Consider the following 22,042-nt stretch of genomic DNA (forward strand, 5'->3'; position numbering starts at 1 on the left):
TACCTAGAGACAGAGGACATAATGATACAAGTATCAATACACCAGAAAGACACAACCCTAAATATATACTCAACAAATAGCAGAGTCTCAAAATACTTGAACCAAAGACTGACAGACTTACTAGACAGATAATTGGCAAAGATATAGGAAATGGGAACACTTTCAACCAACTGAACCTAATCAATGGAAAGGAAGTGGCATCCACTCCAGTATTCTTGCTTGGGAAATCCCACGGACAGAGGAGGCTGGTGGGCTATAGTCCATGGGGTTGAGAAAGAGTCAAACACAACTAAGCTAAACAACAACCACTCAAAAACAGCTATATATATATGTATATGTATATACACACATATATATATATCTTTCTCATCTAGACCATATCCTAGGATTGGGTGGAGAGGGAGGTGTGAGGGGGGTTCAGGATGGGGAATACATGTAAATCCATGGCTGATTCATGTCAATGTATGGCAAAAACCACCACAATATTGTAAAGTAATTAACCTCCAACTAATAAAAATAAATGGAAAAAAAAAAAGAAAAAATTTAAACAATATACTTCTAAATACACTATGAATAAAAGAGGAAGTCTCAAAAATTTAAATACATATAGAATTTAATGAAAACAAAAATGCAACATACAGTTTCTAAAGCGATGTTAAGAAGGAGATTTATAGTATTAAATGCGTGTATTAGAAATGAGGAGACGTCTTAAGTTAGTAAGCTAACTTCCTACCTAAAAGAAACAAAACACAAAGAGCAAAAAACTTAAAACAAGAAGGAAGGAAATAACAGATGAAGATATTAATAAAATTAAAAACAGAAAAACAACAAACAAAAAATGAAATAGCAAGCTATTTCCCAAAATATCAATAAAATTGGTAATACCCTAGGAGGACAAAAATAAAAACAGAAATTACACAAATCACTAAATATCAGACTATTATTACAGATTCTGCAATCAATAGAAAGATAATTAGGGAATATTATGAATAACTTTCTGCACATCACTTCAAAACTTCAAAGAAAGGAACCAGTTCCTTAAAAAAAAAAAAAAAAAAAAAAGCACTATCAAACCTCAACCAAGATAAAATAGATAACAAAAACAAAGACAGAAAGAACAAAGAAAACTGTAGGTCAATAGATCTCATAAACATGGATGCAGAAATCCTTAAAAAAACAATAGTCTGAATCATATCAATTGATACTGGAAATGCATTTGATAAAATCAAAATCTAATACCTGTCAATGATAAAATCTTCAGCAACTAACAAACATAGTGCTAATATTTCAACTTGATAAAACCATCTACAAAATAGTAAAGGTAATATCACATTTATTAGTGAAAGACTGAATGCTTTCCCAACAAGTTTGGGAGCAGAGCAAGAGTGTTTACTCCCACTACTCTTATTCTATATAATACTGAGTTCCAGTCATTGCAATAAGACAAGGGAAAGAAATAAAAGGCCTGCAGATGAGAAAGGAAGAAATAAAACTGATTCCATTTGCAGATGATATGACTGTTTACGTAGAAAACTCCAAAAATACTACATTAAAGAAAAATTCCCAGAACTAATAAATGATTACAGCAGGTTCATGGTAAACAAGATCAACACACAGTCAGTCGTATTTCTATGAACTATCCTTGAACATGTAGAAATAAAAACACAATACCATTTACTATCTTTCTAAAGCATATGAAATACTTAGATATACACTTAACTGTACAGACTGAAAGTGAAAGTAGCTCAGTCGTGTTTGACTCTTTGGGACCCCGTGGACTATACAGTCCATGGAATTCTCCAGGCCAGAATAGTGCAGTGGATAGTCTTTCTCTTCTCCAGAGGATCTTCCCAACCCAGGGATTGAACCCAGATCTCCTGCACTGCAGGTGAATTCTTCACCAGCTTAGCCACCTGGGAAACCCAACTGTACAGCCTAACATGTTACAAAATGGGAAAGAAAGAAATTTTAAAAGATCCAAGTAAATGGAGAGATATACCAAGTTCATGGGTTGGAAAACTTAGCAAAGTTGTCAATTCTTCCAAAATAGACCTATAGGCTTAATATAATGCTTACCACAATTCCTACAAGGCCTTTTGTAGTCATAGATGGGCTTATTCTAAAATTGATATGAAGAGCCACAAGCCCCAGACAAGCTCAACAATCTACAACCATGATAGAGAAGTATCAAGTAGGAGGAATTACTCTACCTAATTTTACTGGGCAGATTATTAGCTCCCAAAATACTGAATATATGTCCATGTCCCTGAAGATACTATATGGAGAAACAGCAAATATTATTTTACATTTCAGAAGATGTGATGAAGTTAGAAATCTTGAGAGAAAGAGCTCAACCTGGAGCATATGCGCACATGTGCATACTCAGGTGTTTCCAACTCTGTAGCCCGCCAGGTCCCTCTGTCCATGGAATTTTTCAGGCAAAGAGTACTGGAGTGGGTTGCCATATCCTTCTCCAAGGGATCTTCCCAATCCAGGGATCAAATCCTGGCAGGCAGATTCTTTACCTCTGAGCCACCAGGGAAGCCCTGGTTTATATGAATGGGCTCTAATTACAATTACACATATCCTTATAAGAGAGAGGGACAGAAACACAGAGGAGAAGACATATTCAGAGGAAACGTGATGTGAAGACCGAGTTAGAGATTGAAGTGAAGCAGCTACGGTACAAGGAAGGAAAGAACTGCCAATAACCACCAGAAGCTAAAAGAGGCTAAGAATAATTCTTGCCTAGAGCCTGCAGAAGGAGCAAACACTACCTACCTACACTATGATTTCAGACTCTGGCCTCCAGGACTGTGAAAGAACACTTTCCTATTGTTTTCAGCCATGAAGTGTGGCCCCATGAAATTAATACATGACATTAAGACTTACTAATATGGCTATAGTAATCAAGAAGGTGTGATGTAGACAGAAGGATAGAAATATAGATCAGGGGAATATAGAGAATTCCATGAATAGATTCATACAAATATGAATATGCTCAACTGATTTTGGACAAAGGTGCAAAAACAATTTAATGGAGCAAGAAGAGCCTTTTTAAGAAATGGTGCCAAAGTAACTGGACATTTAGAGACAAAACAGGAACCTTGACTTAAACTTCACATCATAGACAAAAATTAACTCAAAATGGATTATGGGATTAAATGTAAACTACAAAACTTTCAGACAAATGAGTAAGAGAAAATCTTTGGGATTTAGGGCTAAGCAAGAAATTCTTTTCACACTGTTCATGGGGTTCTCAAGGCAAGAATACTGGTTTTCCATTGCCTTCTCCAGTGGACCATGTTTTGTCAGGCTCTGACTAGCAGGGACATACCCTTCAAATGTTCCACGTAGCCAGAGGACATGCCCAGCACCCTGGTTGTCTCACTGGTGGTCCTCTTGAGTATGTAAACCCTGGTCAATGTGCCAACCAGGGGCCTGGGCAAAGACCCTGCTGTAGTTGTTGGCTGGAACAGAGCAATGTTGGAGGACACCCAGGAGAGGAGGGCTCCCCGGCCCCTCTGCTGCTGCTGGCCACCCTGGGATGGTCCGCCACCCAGGAGTCGTGTGGAGTAGAGAGCTCCCCACCCCGACCATTGCCGTTGGCCGCCCTGGGGAGATAGTGAAGGACAGGAAAGCCTAGTGTGCCATGGTCTGTGGGGTCACAAAGAGTTGAACATGACTGAGTGACTGAAGAACAGTAACAAGTTTTTAGACGTGATATCAAAAACCCTATCCATAAAAGAGTATTTTCTAATCATGCGTGTGTGTTAGTCACTTAGTCATGTCCAACCCTTCGTGACCCCATGGACTGTCAGGCTCCTCTGTGCGTGGAATTCTCCAGGCAAGAACACTGGAGTGGGTAGCCATTCCCTTCTCCAGGGGATCTTCCCCACCCAAGGATCGAACCCGGGTCTCCTGCATTGCAGGCAGATTCTTTACTGTCTGAACCACCAGGAAAGCCCCTTTCTAATCATAAAACTGATAAATTGAATCTTATCAAAATTAAAAACTTTTGATCTACAAATACCCAGGTAAAGAGAATGAAAAAATAAGCTACAGGCTCAGAGAATATATGTGTAAACCACATATTCAACAAAAGACTAGTATCTAGAAAAGAAAGGATTCTGAAAGTTCAACCATTCTTTTAAAAATCCAATTAGAATTGAGCTGCAGGAGTTGCTTGTATATTTTTGAGATTAATCCTTTGTCTGTTGCTTCATTTGCTATTATTTTCTCCCAATCTGAGGGCTGTCTTTTCACCTTACTTATAGTTTCCTTTGTAGTGCAAAAGCTTTTAAGTTTCATTAGGTCCCATTTGTTTAGTTTTGCTTTTATTTCCAATATTCTGGGAGGTGGGTCATAGAGGATCTTGCTGTGAATTATGTCGGAGAGTGTTTTGCCTATGTTCTCCTCTAGGAGTTTTATAGTTTCTGGTCTTACATTTAGATCTTTAATCCATTTTGAGTTTATTTTTGTGTATGGTGTTAGAAAGTGTTCTAGTTTCATTCTTTTACAAGTGGTTGACCAGTTTTCCCAGCACCACTTGTTAAAGAGGTTGTCTTTTTTCCATTGTATATCCTTGCCTCCTTTGTCAAAGATAAGGTGTCCATAGGTCCGTGGATTTATCTCTGGGCTTTCTATTCTGTTCCATTGATCTATATTTCTGTCTTTGTGCCAGTACCATACTGTCTTGATGACTGTGGCTTTGTAGTATAGTCTGAAGTCAGGCAGGTTGATTCCTCCAGTTCCATTCTTCTTTCTCAAGATTACTTTGGCTATTCGAGGTTTTTTGTATTTCCATACAAATTGTGAAATTCTTTGGTCTAGTTCTGTGAAAAATACCGTTGGTATAAATGACCCAATCAAAAAATGGGCCAAAGAACTAAACAGACATTTCTCCAAAGAAGACATACAGATGGCTAACAAACACATGAAAAGATGCTCAACCTCACTCATTATTAGAGAAATGCAAATCAAAACCACAATGAGGTACCATTACACGCCAGTCAGGATGGCTGCTATCCAAAAGTCTACAAGCAATAAATGCTGGAGAGGGTGTGGAGAAAAGGGAACCCTCTTACACTGTTGGTGGGAATGCAAACTAGTACAGCCGCTATGGAAAACAGTGTGGAGATTTCTTAAAAAATTGGAAATAGAACTGCCATATGACCCAGCAATCCCACTTCTGGGCATACACACTGAGGAAACCAGATCTGAAAGAGACACGTGCACCCCAATGTTCATCGCAGCACTGTTTATAATAGCCAGGACATGGAAGCAACCTAGATGCCCATCAGCAGATGAATGGATAAGGAAGCTGTGGTACATATACACCATGGAATATTACTCAGCCATTAAAAAGAATTCATTTGAACCAGTCCTAATGAGATGGATGAAACTGGAGCCCCTTATACAGAGTGAAGTAAGCCAGAAAGATAAAGAACATTACAGCATACTAACACATATATATGGAATTTAGAAAGATGGTAACGATAACCCCATATGCAAAACAGAAAAAGAGGCACAGAAATACAGAACAGACTTTTGAACTCTGTGGGAGAATGTGAGGGTGGGATATTTCAAAAGAACAGCATGTATACTATCTATGGTGAAACAGATCACCAGCCCAGGTGGGATGCATGAGACAAGTGCTCCGGCCTGGTGCACTGGGAAGACCCAGAGGAATCGGGTGGAGAGGGAGGTGGGAGGGGGGATCGGGATGGGGAATACGTGTAAATCTATGGCTGATTCATATCAATGTATGACCAAAGAAAAATAATAATAATAATTTTTAAAAAAAATAATTTAAAAAAAAAAAAAAGAAAAACACCAAAAAAAAAAAAAAAAATCCAATTAGAAAATGGGTCAAAGTTACAGGCATTAAACCAAAGAGAATGATGCTTGTATATTTTTGAGATTAATCCTTTGTCTGTTGCTTCATTTGCTATTATTGCTATTAGATGACAAATAAGCACATGAAAGTATTTCAATATCATTAGCAATTAGGGAAATACAAATTAAGAGATACCGCTACAAGCCTATCAGAAAGGCTAAAATAAAGAATAGTGTTAGTACCACATGCTTTTGAGAATGAAGAGAATCTAGATCATTCATACATTGCAGGTAGAAATGTAAAATGATACAGTTGCTCTAGAAAATAGTCAGCGATTTCTTACCAATCTAAACATCCAATTACCATATGGCCCAGCAACTGGACCCTTTGACTTTTATTCATAAAAAACGAAAATCCATATTGCACCAAAAGCAACACATGAATGTTTGTAGAAGCTTTCTTCATAACAGTCAAAATCTGGAAATAGCCCAGATGTCCTTCAAAGGGTGAATGGTTAAACTGTGCTACATGGATTCCAAGGTGTAGTACTCAGCAGAAAAAAAAAAAACAAAAAGAACTATTGATTTATACAACAATCTTGATGACTCTCCAGGGGTTAGGCTGCAGTGAAAAAAGCCAATTCCAGAAAGTTGCATAACATGTGATTCTATTGGTATAACATTTTAAAACGACAATATTTTAGAAGTGGAGAACAGACTGATGCCTGCCAAGGGTTAAGGTGGGGAGAGGGTGACCCCAAGGGGAGAGGAGGGAGGGAGATATGGTGATAAAAAGGCAAGACTTGGAACTTCCAAATAAAAATATTTTACAATAAATAGAAATTGTTTAAAAAGAAAAGCAACCTGGATAATAACTCTAGTGAGTATTCTGAAGTGATTTATCAAGCTACATAGATAAATTTTACTAGACTGTGAGAGTCACCCATCATTTTGCTTTGTAGAGAAAGAGTGAATTTACATCAATTAAATTCCTTCTAATAGATGTCTGCTGTCAAATAAAATAAATCTTTTGAAGGATTTTTTGAAACTCTCATAGCACTTACTATTTGAATATTAATACTATATACGCACTCTGCTACATGATTAGTTTTTAATTTTTATTTAGAAGCAAATCTAAGAAGATGTCTTTCATTTTTGCTCCTCCAACCTACGCAGTTGTCTTGCAGATCTGAGAACACTTATAACTGTTGGGAACCTATTTCTTCTCACACTTGACATAGGGAATACTTGTTCACACATCCCCTTATGTGTTTTTAAAATTGCTAAATGAACATCAATTATGTCTATCTCTGGAGTATATCAATCTAAACAAAAATGCACTGTTTTTATTGACATCATTACTGCAGAGTTGTTAATTAATCTGCCACTACTGTCACAACTTTATATATAGATGAGTGCCAGTTGAGAAATCAGTGATTTAACTAGGCATTCCCCTAAAATGGCAGAATGTTAAGTCTTTTACTAAATGAAATTTTTGCTTTCAAGTACAAAAGCAGTAAATTCTCATTACAGGAAACACAAGTAAAAAATTAAAGTGCAAAGAAATCCAGAAATTTTTCTACCCATAGAAAGTCACCACTAATGCACTGGTCTCTAAAATTCAAGATTATTTTTAAGCCTGTGTGTACATGTATCCATCATTATTTTAAAAACAATTTAATAATGTCTTGTATATTATTTGATAATTTGTTTCAAATAGCAATACATTATAAAACATACTTCTATTCAAAAGAAGCATTTATGTACTATCTCAACTATTTATATAGTATTCTGTTAGATAATACATCTTTAATTTAACCAATCCCCAATGATTGGACATTTAGGCTTTTTCATTAGTTGGCTATGATCAACAGAACTAGAGCTAAATATTTTACACATTATTAGTTATTTCCTTAGGATAAATTGCTAAAAATGGAATTACTTTATAACTTGGTGACAAAATAACTAGCAGAAAGAGAATAGCAATTTGTAATAACACCAGTGATTTTTTTCAAAAGGCCAGAGATGGAGAATAACTCTGTCCTTACCTTCACTGGTAAGGACACTGATAAGGTGATGGTATCCTTACCATCACCACATATATGTGTATATATATATATGAAATTTATGGCTGCCAATATAAAGGCTAGAAATACCATGTTGTTTTTATTTTCTTTAATTATTAATAAAGTTGAACATTATTTTCCCTTGTGCATTGGATTTTTCAATACTTTTTTGACTGTATTCTTAAACAACATCTTAAAGATTTTAAGTGTTTCATATAATGAAGACATTAATACTTTGTCACATGTTATGATATCTAACATTTAATTTTTATTTCTACCATTTGGATATTTATTGGATATACAGATGTTTTTCTGTTTTGTGTTATCCAGTCTATCATATTTTCTCTTTGGATTTCTTCTTCAGATGAGGCAAGTTCTTCCTTGTTTCTAGATTATATAAATGCTCTCATATAGAAAATCAGGAATTGGAAGCCACACTGAGACACTATATAATTCAACCCCATCATTTTACAGTTAAGGAAAATATAATCCTTTCATGAATGTCCTAAGGCAATGCCTTTAATTTCTGCTACTGTCAGGACTAGAATCCAAGTCTTTGTCCCTCTGGCTGTTGGAGAACTAAGCAGATGAATGGTCTACTTCCTTGTGAAAGAGCTAGAATGAGATGCTTTGGCTGTTGATAATGGGGTGGGGTCAAGTTGGGAGGAAGTCTCCTTGCTCACCTCCCACACTCTCTACCCCAACTCAGGCTCTGCTTTCAAATCCTCTGAAAGGTGATTGATTCAGAGACCCAAGAAGACCATGAAACAGTTCATGGGTAAAGAAAGATACAGTCTTCTAATGGCCACTGAACAGTGCAGAATGCTGAGAGAGGTGAAGACTGGAGTTTTGCAGATGTCCACTGCAGTTTCATTAAATTAAAAAAAACAAAGACATCTTGGCTTGGAGATGATCACAGGGTATTTGCTTTTAACATCTGTTAGATGTGGTCCATGTCTTCTGGATTGGGCAATAGGAAGAAGGCGATTTACAATGACAAATTGCAGTGATTCTTGGCGACCGGAAGAACTCTGATGTGTTTCCTCGGCCAACACATGCCCATTTGGTTCTGACAAGCTACTTCTTCCCTGGTGGGAAGACTCTTTACTCACACAGTAAAGAATCTGCCTGCAATGCGGGAGACCGGGGTGTGATCCCTAGGTCAGGAAGAACCCCTGGAGGAGGGAATGGCAACCCACTCCAGTATTCTTGCCTGGAGAATCCCAAGGACAGAGGAACCTGGCAAGCCACAGTCCATGGTGTTGCAAAGAGTCAGACATGACTGAGCAACTAACACACACACACACACAAGCTGCTTCTCTCAGACCCCAAACCACTGAACTTCCTTAAGTTTGTCTTAAAGGAAATGTTTCCAAGTCTTCATGCTTTCCATCAGGCTGATAATATTAAAACTGCAGTTCTTTTCTTAGGATTTGGGGATTAGTAGAAGCCAACCATCCTCTGTTGCCCTTGCCAACCAGCTACAGGGTGAGTGCTGAGGGAAGATTACATGGTATTTTAGAAGCAAGACGCATTAAATACCAAGAACAGCCCTATTTTTTAACCAACACCTGTCCACCTCATCAGACAGCAGTGGTGATTAAGATTGATTTAATCTGCATTGGAGCAACTCTTTCAGTGAAGGCAGAAGGCGTCTGCAGATAAATGTGGCACCAACAGTAACTGCCGCATCCTCTGCTCACTGAAATCAGCTAATGAGGACTGCAAAGCTGTCTCCACACTGCTGAGAAGAAAGCTCGGGAGGTCAGGGCAGTCACCACCTGCTTATCAGGATTAGCGACCACTGTCCAAGAACTTGACTTTAAAGTGCTCCATTATCCAGCCGGAGCAAGAAATTCTCCAAGAGATTATGGAGAGGGAAAGTGGTTTTGCTGTGCCCCGGTTAAAAACTGAGGCAGAATGAAAGGCAGACATGGGGAGGAGAGAAAGGGCTGATCCTGCCATGAGTTACTGGAAAGAAAGGAGGAGCCAGACAGCAACTGATATTTTCAGATGAAACAGAATAAACCTGAAACTTTCATATTCATTCACCTGATTTGCTATGGGTATGGGGTCTTTTGAAACAACTCCATCTCTGAACTAAACTAAAATTATTTTCCCTCTTCCCTTCCCCTTAAAAAAAAAAAAAAAAAAGTGATCTTGAAAAAAAAAAATCCTTCTCTGAACCATTCTTGCACATCTAATTATGGCACACACCACTTAGTGCTGTGATCGGAACCATTTTAAGGAGATGAAGATTCTTTTTGCTCAGTAGGGGAGGGATGGAAAGGTCTGGCTTTTCAGGAAAATATAGATGGCCAAATGAATGTGACTTGAAATAAAATCAGCTTTGGCTCTGCTGGAAACTGACCCTCTGACCCCTTGCTTCCCAGTCCTCCACCACCACACCCACAGGCCTCCATTTCATGTTTCACCCTGGCGGGTCCCCAGGATACCCAGCTACAGATCTCCCTCCCATTAGCTGCAGGAATCCAGAATATCCATGGCAACCGGTCTCTAACCCCAGGGAGAAGGCAACAGAATTGAAAGGCTCCATTCTGTTTCTACATCTACAGCTCAGCGAATTGACAGCTTGGTGGTTCCCTCCGTTCCATTAGATTAGGAGACCCTTTTCTCCCTTCCTTTGTGTCATCTTTTTACCTGGGCAGGTCTTGGCTAAGGTTAAGGGATTTTTCATAGGGGTATCTCCCCCCACTTCCAGCTACTTTTGCGCCTACCTTGAAGCCAGCTCCTTAAACCATCCTGGCTTGGCAGCATTTTTCCGAAATAAAACATAGCATCATCCTGCTATGGGTCTTTTTACCTTACTACAAAAACACCCCTCATTTGATGTGCACGTTGTGCAAATGACAACAGATATCTGATTTTGAGCAAACCAAGTCCTTTGTGAAACAAGATCTTATAAAAACCAGCAGAGAAATAATAATTTTGTCATGAAATTAAGTTGTAGCATCAAATAACTATAATCATGTCTATGTCTAAGTGATTGTTTGTGCCACAGACACTTAGATGGGGTGGCAGATTGTGTAGTATTCTTGTTGTTTGCCAATGGAGCCTGAATAAGTAATTTGCACTCCATGCCCTGCAGAATGGCAGCTGAGTCCCCACTGGAAATGGGGAGACTTGACAGAAGCAAACCATTAGGTCTGCAGAATCAAAATGAGACAGTAATATTATGTACAGTACACAATCTAGAGACTTATGTTGCGTCCATAGTTGCCCAGTAGGATTATAAAACGAAGCCAATCTGCCAGTCAGCATTTCTTAACCCTTTGGAGTAAAGGAGACCCCTTATGAAACCAATAATAGCTATAGATTCTCCACCCAGGAGGACGTATATATGTGTGAAATGGGAAGTTACATGGCATTTCCTGTTGTTCAGAGTTTGGGCAGAAACCTCAAAGGATGAGTATACAGGTCACATCAAGAACTTGGCATGTTCTCTGTGATGACCTAGAGGGGCAGGATGGCAGAGCGGGGAGGTTCAAGAGAGAGGGGATATATGTATACTTATAGCTGATTCACTTTGTTGGACAGCAGAAGCTAACACAACATTGTAAAGCAATTATACTCCAATAAAAAAAATTAAAAAATAGAAAGTTCTTCCAGTTTAGATAAATTATGTATAGATTCTAACTATACATAGATAAGCAATAGTATGTTTCCCAAATTATAAAGTATATGTATTGTATATATATGTATAAAAATACATATACTTAAAGTATATGTATAAATATAAATACATATAGTATAAACACATATAGTATAGTATACATATAGTATAATTACATAAAGTATATGTATTGTAAAGTATATGTTGTATTTGTGTGTGTGTGAGGCTTGATAGACGGGATAGAAAAGATTCTTTCCGGTTAATGCTAAAATAGAAATTCTTGCATTTATTTTGAATATACTTAATAATATGCTCTTTACGCTTTCATTCTCACTAAATAAGAAGGAAAAAAAGAACTTTGCACATCCTAAATAGGGAAATCATTCCCTAAAACAGTAACTCCTGAAGTATGGGGACACACGGAGGTACACTAAAACTTCTAAAGAGGCACACGGCCACAGATGGCTTCAAGAAATTAAGTTCTAGATTTTATATGTGTGGATATATTCTCTTTCCACACTATCCCTTCACTACTGTTTCATGAGAAAGGCAAATGTCTCACCCATCTCTAGCTCAACTTTGGTGTTCTATCTGGGCTGCGAGCAACTCCATGATTCCAAAGAGACTATATATATATTCATATCTGTTAAGCTGCCCTTCACTATGCCCCAGGTTTGGATCTCAGCAGCATATTTTACATGATTTTAAGAATAAAAAAGTGGAAAATTCCAAGTTTACTGCTAATAGATGAATATTATATTTTTGCGTTAAAAGAATTTAGAGTATTGTGTTTTCTTGAACATATATTCAGATTGCTGATTTTTTTTAACTGTGCCAAAAGATTTTTTTTAACTTGTGCCAAATATCTATTCAATTTTTTATTGCTTTCTCTCATTCTGTCTCTTCTCAATTACTCACTACTACCCTGTACTTTTGTCTGGATTTACTTAATGGGAAGGCATTGTCCATTTCAGTGCAATAATGCAATTAAGAGTTGAAATGAACCTTGTGTAACCCCACACTTACTCAGGGTCCAATACTTTCTTTTATTGTTCTTGCTGAAGTCCACTAAATCCTTGCTCATCCTCAAAACTGAAAGACACAGAAGAAAGTGAAGAAGGTTGTGGAGGAAGAGGAGAAGAAAAAGAAAGGCCTCATCTTTTTTTAGAAAGCTCATGTCTGATAACAGTTTATTTTTATGATTAGGATGCATTTATAAGAATTTGTAATATTTTTATGCTTTTATCAAGTGAGTACTAATAATTGTTGTAATAACACATTTTAGAAGAAATTTTCTAAAAGTATCTTATGATTACAAGAATTTAAAATTTCAAACTTAAATATGCATTTTTATTGAAGAAAATGATGAGAATAATGGACTGGAAAGCTTCAAAACTTATTACAAGAGGAAAAATTCTTCAGGTGAAGTGAAATTGAAAAAAAAAAAAGAGACTTCTAGGGGCAAAATAGAACAATGTAAAATCTCTGTTCAAAAAACAAAGTTATCCATTTTATTTGTGGGAGATATTTATTGAGGTGGGAATAGGTCATTGTGATTTATCTAAAAGATGGAAGAGGGCATCAAATTACTATGTATCCACTAGTTACATTTAAAACAACAATGTGGTAGCTTTATTTTAAAATACATTTGTAATAAGTAAAAAATTACATCCTTTGATATTTAAATTTATGATTAAAACTTTAGATAGCAACATAAAAATGTGGAAGAAGCACACAGTTGAATTTTCAAAATAAGTTTCAGTGGTAAGTGAAAGAGCTGGCAGATCAGTGACCTAAGATGGGTGAACAGTGGTGCCAAAGTCCACCCATGAACACCCACCAGGCTATTGAGAGAAAGTGAAGAGACTGAGGTTTCCTTGGAGAGATTTCAGTGTGATGGGCTTCATGCTCACCTTGCAGGGGAGAGTAGAGGACCTTCCTCATCTGAGCAAGAAAGAACTTGTGGCTCCAACTACAGTGGAGAGAAGACGAAGGGCAGTGTTGGAACAGCCACGCTTCCAGAATTTGACATGCAAATGCTGTATGGCTTCTCAAATGGGCCAGAGGTACGCCTCATGGGAGAGCTGAGCTGGATCGTCTTGAGAGAAATTATCCCAAGAAACTGTTGGAAGAACAACACAGAGAGGCAAGTCTCAGGACCCAGGGGACCTGGGGAAATAGGGGTAATGGTGATGATCAGATGTGGCCACCAGAGCAGGCAAGCTTGAAGGCAAGCAAAATGCAACTTGGCAACCAGCCATGGGGAGGTCTCTAAACACACACAAAAGAGCCCCACAAGAAAAGGGCCAACTTCTGATCTCTCTCACAGCTGGAGGACATCAACACCAAATAAGAAATGAATCCAAGGTAAAATCTCTTTTCTTTTTCTTACCTCTTTCCTTCCCTGAAGACCCTTCAAAAACAGCTGGCCAAGAATGAAAAAAATAGAGAAGTAACCAATCCTTCCTCCCACTGGAAGACCTAAATGTAAGACCAGAAACTATTTAACTCCTAGAGGAAAACATAGGCAGAACACTCTTCAACATAAATCACAGCCAAGATCTTCCATAACCCACCTCCCAGAGTAATGGAAATAAAAGCAAAAATAAACAAATGGGACCTAATTAAACTTAAAAGCTTTTGTACACCAAAGAAAAGTACAAGCAAGGTGAAAAGAAACCCCTCAGAATGGGAGAAAATAACAGCAAATGAAACAACTGACAAAGAATTAATCTCCAAAATATATAAGCAGCTCACGCAGCTCAATACCAGAAAAATGAACAACCCAATCAAAAAGTGGGCAGAAGATCTAAACAGAACTTTCTCCAAAGAACAAACACAGATGGCTAACAAATACATGAAAAGATGCTCAACATCACTTACTATTAAAGAGATGCAAATCAAACCACAATGCAGTACCATAACACACCAGTCAGAATGACCCTCATCAAAAAAGTCTACAAACAAATGTTTGAGAGGGTGTGGAGAAAAGGGAACCTTCTTACACTGTCGGTGGGAATGCAAACTGGTACAGCCAATATGGAGAACAGTGTGGAGATTCCTTTTAAAACTGGGAACAGAACTGCCATACAACCAGCAATCCCACTGCTAGGCATACACCCCAAGGAAAACAGAATTTAAAGAGACACATGTACCCCAAAGTTCACTGCAGCATTACTTACAACAGAGAGCCTATGGAAGCAACCTAGGTGTCCATTGGCAGAGGAATGGATAAGAAAGTTGTGGTATATATACACAATGGAATATTACTCAGCTATAAAAAGGAATGCATTTGAGTCAGTTCTAATGAGGTGCTTGAACCTGGAGCCTATTAAACAGAGTGAAGTAAGTCAGAAAGAGAGAGACAAATACTGTATATTAACACGTACATATGGAATTTAGAAAGAAGGTACCGATGATCCCACGCACAGGGCAGCAAAGGAGACACAAATGTAAAGAACAGACTTTTGGACTCAGTGGGAGAAGGTGAGAGTGGGATGATTTGAGAGAAGAGCAACGAAATATGTACATTACCATGTGTAAAATAGATGACCAGTGCAAGTTCGATGCATGAAGCAGGGCACCCAAAGCCAGTGCTCTAGGACAACCCAGTGGGGAAGGTGGGGAGGGGAGGTGGGAGGAGTGTCAGGATGGGGGGGACACATGTATACCTGTGGCCAATTCATGCTGATGTATGGCAAAAACCATCACAATATTGTAATTATCCTCCAATTAAATAAATTAATTTTGAAAAAGAAAAAGAAAAAAATTCAATAAAAAGATTCAAAAAGGTTCCAGCTTTTATTCTCATTTTACCTTCCTTATTATATTTAATATGCAAAAATACATATTAAAATTTATTTTTTATGTCTTGTGATCATAAGGTACTGTCTATTTAGAAAATTTCTTCTGAAGTGTGTTATCATAATTCTCAAGAATCACTGATCAAAGCATAACCACCAGGAGAAACAAATTGGATTGGAGTCTGGTGTTAATATGATTAAAAAACTAGACTGGACATTTTATTATCTAAGTATGACCAGAAAACACCTTGAGTCCTTACCAAATTTCCTTCAGTGAATAGAGATTAGAAGAAAGAGTCCAAATGAATAAGGTAGTGATGAGAAACTTTCCTCTTCTACTCTATTGTATCTAATATATCCTTGATCAATACATTGTTATATGCTTCCATCAGCAGGAAAAGACTTACAGGCACCCACTACATCTGGACTCACTCGTGAGGCAAGCAGTAAAGAGGAGGGAAGGCTCTTTGTGAGGGAAAAGACAGCATTAAAAGGAAACTGAGTTTAAAAAGGGCGGGGGGGAGTGAGTTGACTTACTATTTATCTGAAAGAGACATCAGAACTGGAAGAGAATGAGTTCATTGAATGAGCTAGTTTAATTTTCTCTACCACCAATAGGAGGATCGGCAGAAAGAAGATGGAGAACAACTGCATCACTTACTAGAAATAAGGAAAGCTACACTTTTGTACATTGAGGTTACACTCCTAAGTTACTACAAGCATGTGGAGCATGACTGGAGGATTGAAAGTGATGAGGTCATTCAGGAAGGTGTATTTACATCTTCTCCAACTGGAGAAAGGGATGGACAAGAGACAATAGCACCAACATCTAAGGGGCTGCCCCCCAAAAAGAGCCCACTTGGAAGAGTGAGATTAAGCAGCTATCGGATAGGAGAAAAAGTAAAGGCATGGATTCCAAGGAAAGAATTTCTAAAAGAGAGTGGTCTACAGCCTCAAATCCTGGCCAAAGTCCAAGAACTGTATGAACTGAAAAATGTCCTCTAGGTTTAGGAACAGAAAATAGAGTCAGTGGCTTTGACGAGAACAATTTGACTAGTGTGGCACAGGCAGAAACTATATCTAAGGGACTGATTTTTTAAATGTCTAGCAGTAGAGATGCTTAAGAGTAGACAACTTTTTCAAAAAGTCTGGCAATAAAGAGGATGTGGTAGATTGTATTTGGAATCATTCACTTCCCTTATCAGAGGATGTCTGTGCATCCCTAGCCATTAACTTGTAACTTGCAGTGCTTCCCTATAGGAGGAGGGTATCTCTCCATCCTATCGATCCTGTGCCCAGTCAAATAGCTGGCTTTGGGAAACCAAGTGTGAGTAGGGCAGGAGAGAATAGTTAGAATAGGAAATTTTCCCACAAAGATTTTTCTATTTCCTATGATGGGAAAGTGTAAGGCATGTTTAGATGCAAATAGGAAGGGACATCCCTGGTTGCCCAGGGGTTACCTGGTTACCTTCCAATGCAGGGGACATGAGTTCCATCCCTGGTCCAGGGACTAAGATACTACATAGTAAAAGTCATTCAGTCGTGTCCGACTCTTTGAGACCCCATAGACTATACAGTCCATGGAATTCTCCAGGCCAGGATACTGGAGTGGGTAGTCGCCATTCCCTTCTCTGGGGGATCTTCCTAACCCAGAGATCAAACCCAGGTCTCCTGCATTGCAGGCGGATTCTCTACCAGTTGAGCCTCCTGGGAAGCCCCAATGTCACGGGGCAACTAAGCCCATGAACCACAACTACTGAGCCCTCCCTCCCTGGAGCCCTCACGCCACAACTGGAGAGCCTGCACATCACAACTAAAGAGAAGCCCTCCAGCCACAAGGAAAGATCCCACATTCTGCAGCTAAGACCTAACACAGCCAAATAAATGTGTGAGTGCCTGCTAAGTCATTTCAGTCATGTCCAACTCTGTGATGTTATGGACTGTAGCCCACCAGGCTCCTCTGTCCATGGGATTCTCCAGGCAAGGATGGTGGAGTGGGTTGCCATGCCCTCCTCCAGCGGATCTTCTCAACCCAGGTGTCAAACCCACGTTTCCCACATTACAGGCGGATTCTTTACCATATGAGCCACCAGGGAAGCCCCAGCCAAATAAATAAATATTTTTTTAAATGCACGCTTAAAGATACAGAAGAGATGGAATCATCAATGTAGCAAGAATCTTGAGAAGACAGAGACTGACCTCCAGGAAGAATGAAGATGACTTGCCCATTGGAGGAAACTCACCTCTCCCATTCACAAGAAATAAGGAGGAAAGGATGGGTGTGAAAAAAGATAAGTCTGCAGATTAAAAGCTGGCACAGAGTCAAGATGGTATCTAATGTCTCCTCAAACTCACTTGATGAGGGACAGGGGTAAAGACAGACCAGGATGGGAAAAGGGAAGTGGTATTTGGGGAGAATGGTGGACAAATGTTTTTTGCTATTTTCGCTTTTTTTTTTTTTAAGATACCCTAGAAAACCAGAGAGAGAAAGGCACAGAAAAGACCGTGCCTTTTATTATAGGTAACTTTAGTCTTAAACTGAGGGGTATTATCGAGACAGAAGGAAGGAAGGAGAAAGAAAGGAGAAATAACAATGTTGTGATGGGAAAAAAGTCTACTGAACTTGGAATCATACAACATGGGAAACTGAGGTTGGTGATCACAACATTTTGGGGCTGTAATATTTACTGTCAGTGATTTTTCCCAGTCCCACTCAGCACAGAGACGTAGGAATGGTAGAGGCAAAATTTGGGCTCCATGAGGCACATGGGATGGAAGTTAACTGGAGAGGGACTGAGGATATTGGTAAGGAAGTACTGAATCAGGTTATCACAAATGTCAGATTTTTATACTAGCCCTTCAATTTTCCTATTATACCAGCTGCCTTAGTGTACATTATACACTGAATTCTTTATTCTTTGCAACAACCTTGGGATTATGACATTATCATACTTCACATAGATAAGGAAATGGATACTCAGAGATACTGCACAATTTGGCTAAGATTACCCAGCAAGCCACAGCTTTGGAATTTAAACCCATGTTGTATGATTCCAAGTTCAACAGACATTTTCCCCACCATAGCACTGTCATTTCTCCTTTCTTTCTCCTTCCTTCCTTCCTTCCAAGTCTCTGTAACACCGTTCAGTCCAAGACTAAAGTTACCTATTATAAAGACTTTTATAGGAGACCCAAGTTGCTGATGAAAAGCGTGGAGCTTTCAGCTACGATTTGTAATTTCTTCCCTAAACTGTATGAAGCTAATCTATAAAGACCTCTAGCCATGTAGACTCAAAACAGAAGCCTGGTTGTCATTCCATTCCCTACCCTCCCTCTCATTACTCTTTTTCACTCTTGTAAGTTCCCTTGCTGAAGAAACAGGATACAATGAACTAAACCCTTAGAAGCTCATTTTAAGCTACCTGCTTCTGTTAGGTCCCTTAAAGAAGATCACAGTGTCAGAAACCCCAGGTGACAGCAGGCAGGGCTGTTGTGTGTTGGTTTCAAGAGCATCACTCATGGGTATATTCTGCATGAATGGTGGTTAGGGTTAGGGTTAGGGTTGTTAGGGTTAGGGTTAGGGTTAGGGGTTAGGGTTAGGGTTAGGGGTTAGGGTTAGGGGTTAGGGTTAGGGTTAGTGTTAGGGTTAGGGGTTAGGGTTAGGGTTAGGGTTAGGGGTTAGGGTTAGGGTTAGGGTTAGGGTTAGGGGTTAGGGGTTAGGGTTAGGGTTAGTGGTTAGGGTTAGGGTTAGGGGTTAGGGTTAGGGGTTAGGGTTAGGGTTAGGGTTAGGGGTTAGGGGTTAGGGTTAGGGTTAGGGTTAGGGTTAGGGGTTGGGGTTAGTGTTAGGGTTAGGGTTAGGGGTTAGGGGTTGGGGTTAGGGTTAGGGTTAGGGGTTAGGGTTAGGGTTAGGGTTAGGGTTAGGGGTTAGGGTTAGGGTTAGGGGTTGGGGTTAGGGTTAGGGTTAGGGTTAGGGTTAGGGGTTAGGGTTAGGGGTTAGGGTTAGGGGTTAGGGTTAGTGGTTAGGGGTTAGGGTTAGGGTTAGGGTTTGGATTAGGGGTTAGGGTTAGGGTTCGGGTTCGGGTTCGGGTTCGGGTTAGGGTTAGGGGTTAGGGTTAGGGTTAGGGGTTGGGGGTTAGGGTTAGGGTTAGGGTTAGGGTTAGGGTTCGGGTTAGGATTAGGGTTAGGGTTAGGGTTCGGGTTCCCTGGATTAGGGTTAGGGTTAGGGTTAGGGTTCGGGTTCGGGTTCGGGTTAGGGGTTAGGGGTTAGGGGTTAGGGTTAGGGTTAGGGTTTGGGTTAGGGGTTAGGGTTCGGGTTAGGGTTCGGGTTCGGGGTTAGGGGTTGGGGTTAGGGTTAGGGTTAGGGTTCGGGTTCGGGTTCGGGTTCGGGGTTAGGGTTTGGGTTCGGGTTCGGGTTCGGGTTCGGGTTCGGGGTTCGGGGTTAGGGGTTAGGGTTTGGGTTAGGGTTAGGGTTAGGGGTTAGTGTTCGGGTTCGGGTTCGGGTTCGGGTTCGGGTTAGGGTTAGGGTTCGGGTTCGGGTTCGGGGTTAGGGGTTAGGGTTAGGGTTAGGGTTAGGGTTAGGGGTTCGGGTTCGGGTTCGGGTTCGGGTTTAGGGTTAGGGTTAGGGTTAGGGGTTAGGGTTAGGGTTAGAGTTAGGGGTTAGGGTTAGGGTTAGGGTTAGGGTTCGGGTTCCCTGGAAGGATGGAGCGTGCAACTGCTCTACCAGCCTCCCTTGGTGTAGACTTGTCACATGTCCAGTGCTCAACTGTTAACATTGTAGATGGGAGATTTTCCAGATGGGTCAAATTTGAAAATATTCTAACCCTCAAACTCTGAAATCCCTGTGTTTGTTTGTTTTTTTTTTTTCCTTCTCACTGTACAAATTTCTCTTTCGTAACATTCATGGACACAAAGTCCGGTACCTCTCTCCTGCTTTGCTAGCAATGGAGCTTTGGACATATTTCCCATAATTAAGTTATTCCAAGTGGGGAATAGAGACTGCTCATTGCCTTCCAATATTCAGTCCTTTCTTTCTCAATAGTAAGGTTGGATTCCACCCTATTAATTATAGAATGCTGATACTTTAGCTGAGCACAATGCCTCCAGGAACAAAATATTATACTCCTCAGAGTTTCTTTTGCAGATACAACATGTGGTCACATAACTAAATTCTGGCCAATGAGATAAAAGTAGAAGTATTGTGGGTAACTTGTAAGAAGTATACTTAAAGGAAGTGCTTCAGAATATCCTCATTTTTCCTCCTGCCTGGAATGTGAAGAGGATACCTCGATCTCCAGCAGCTACATCAGACCCTGAGGTAAACTCAAGGATGGAAGCCATTTTCTCAACATGGTGGTGCCCAGAAGAGTCTGAGTCCGTAGAGATTTCATGAAACTGCCTACAAAGAATTCCTTTGTGCAAAATAAAAAACTCCTTGAGTGTTTAGCCCATTGTATTTTTAAATCTCTATAACCTGCAGTTGAACACAATTTCTAAGTGGTAGAGAAGACAGATGAATTTAAAGGTAGATTCTCATTTTTAACTAAACAGAACTTTTTTCTACAGTTATTTTATAAATGATTCAATTTTTTAAAAATACAGAACAACAACAACAAAAATAGCGTATCCAGAAGGAAAAGAATTCTCAGGTCATCTTATCCAGTAACATGCTTTCCACACAAATACCCTGACACTTCTTGGGCTGTTTCATCCTTCCTCTGACTCCACCCAGTCTTACATTTAAACTTGACCATTGTTTCATTTATCGGAATTTTCCATGGACAATTCGATGTCCAAAATAAACTGAGATGGAAAATATTTCTCTACATGGATTGGCCATCCTTTCAGTTGATTCTGAACATTTTATTTTTCTTCATCTCTGAGTAAGGCACTCAAGCCAGTTGTTTAACTCCTTAACCATATATGAAGAAAATATGTTTTCCAAGTTACAGAGTGGATTTGTCATGGACATCAGCAAAAAAAATAATAAATAAATAGTCAGTCCTGGCATTAAATGATGAATTTCCCAAAGCATATTTATGTCAGGGCTCCCATAGACATAATGTCCAGGAAACAAATGAGCATAACATAACAGATGCACATAGCATAACATTTCCATGATCTGACCCCAAGCCACACCAGCCTCCCATTTTTCCTGCAAGCCTGGGATGGTACAGGGTCCTCTTCTTCAGATCCCTCTACCCTTCCCACTCCAGCCAAAAACATTCACTGGAGCCCATACAATTGCTGAAAAGTCTTCAGGGAACATTTGAAAGTCCTCCTCTCCCCCAAGAAACACACCAGATGTTCTGCTCTAGAACAGCAGAGGCCCTCGCTGATGAGCATCACACTGCCCGCCAACCCCAGCCTTCCTTTCTAAGAGCTCACACATCACATCGACCAGTGACCGCTTCCCCTCCCACTGTCAATATTCCAGTCCTCAAGGCTCCTGCCTTGCCATCTGATTACCAAAACACCATGTTCAGAAGTCATTTTTCCAGGTGTAAACTTGAAAAGGGTTCCTGTGGTCTAGCTCCAAACACTTTAATCTGCCATTAAAAATTCTTCATGGTTTGATACCCACATCTTCAACTTTACCTCCCCCATTCTGTGAGATACAGGGAGGCTTTGGTCAAATTGACCTCTTTGCTCCAAACTATTTTGTCCCAGTCCTCTGTGACTGAAGTCACGATTTGCCCTTGATC

This window comes from Dama dama, chromosome 30 (genome assembly GCF_033118175.1).
Source record: "Dama dama isolate Ldn47 chromosome 30, ASM3311817v1, whole genome shotgun sequence".
In the NCBI taxonomy this organism is placed as follows: Eukaryota; Metazoa; Chordata; class Mammalia; order Artiodactyla; family Cervidae; genus Dama; species Dama dama.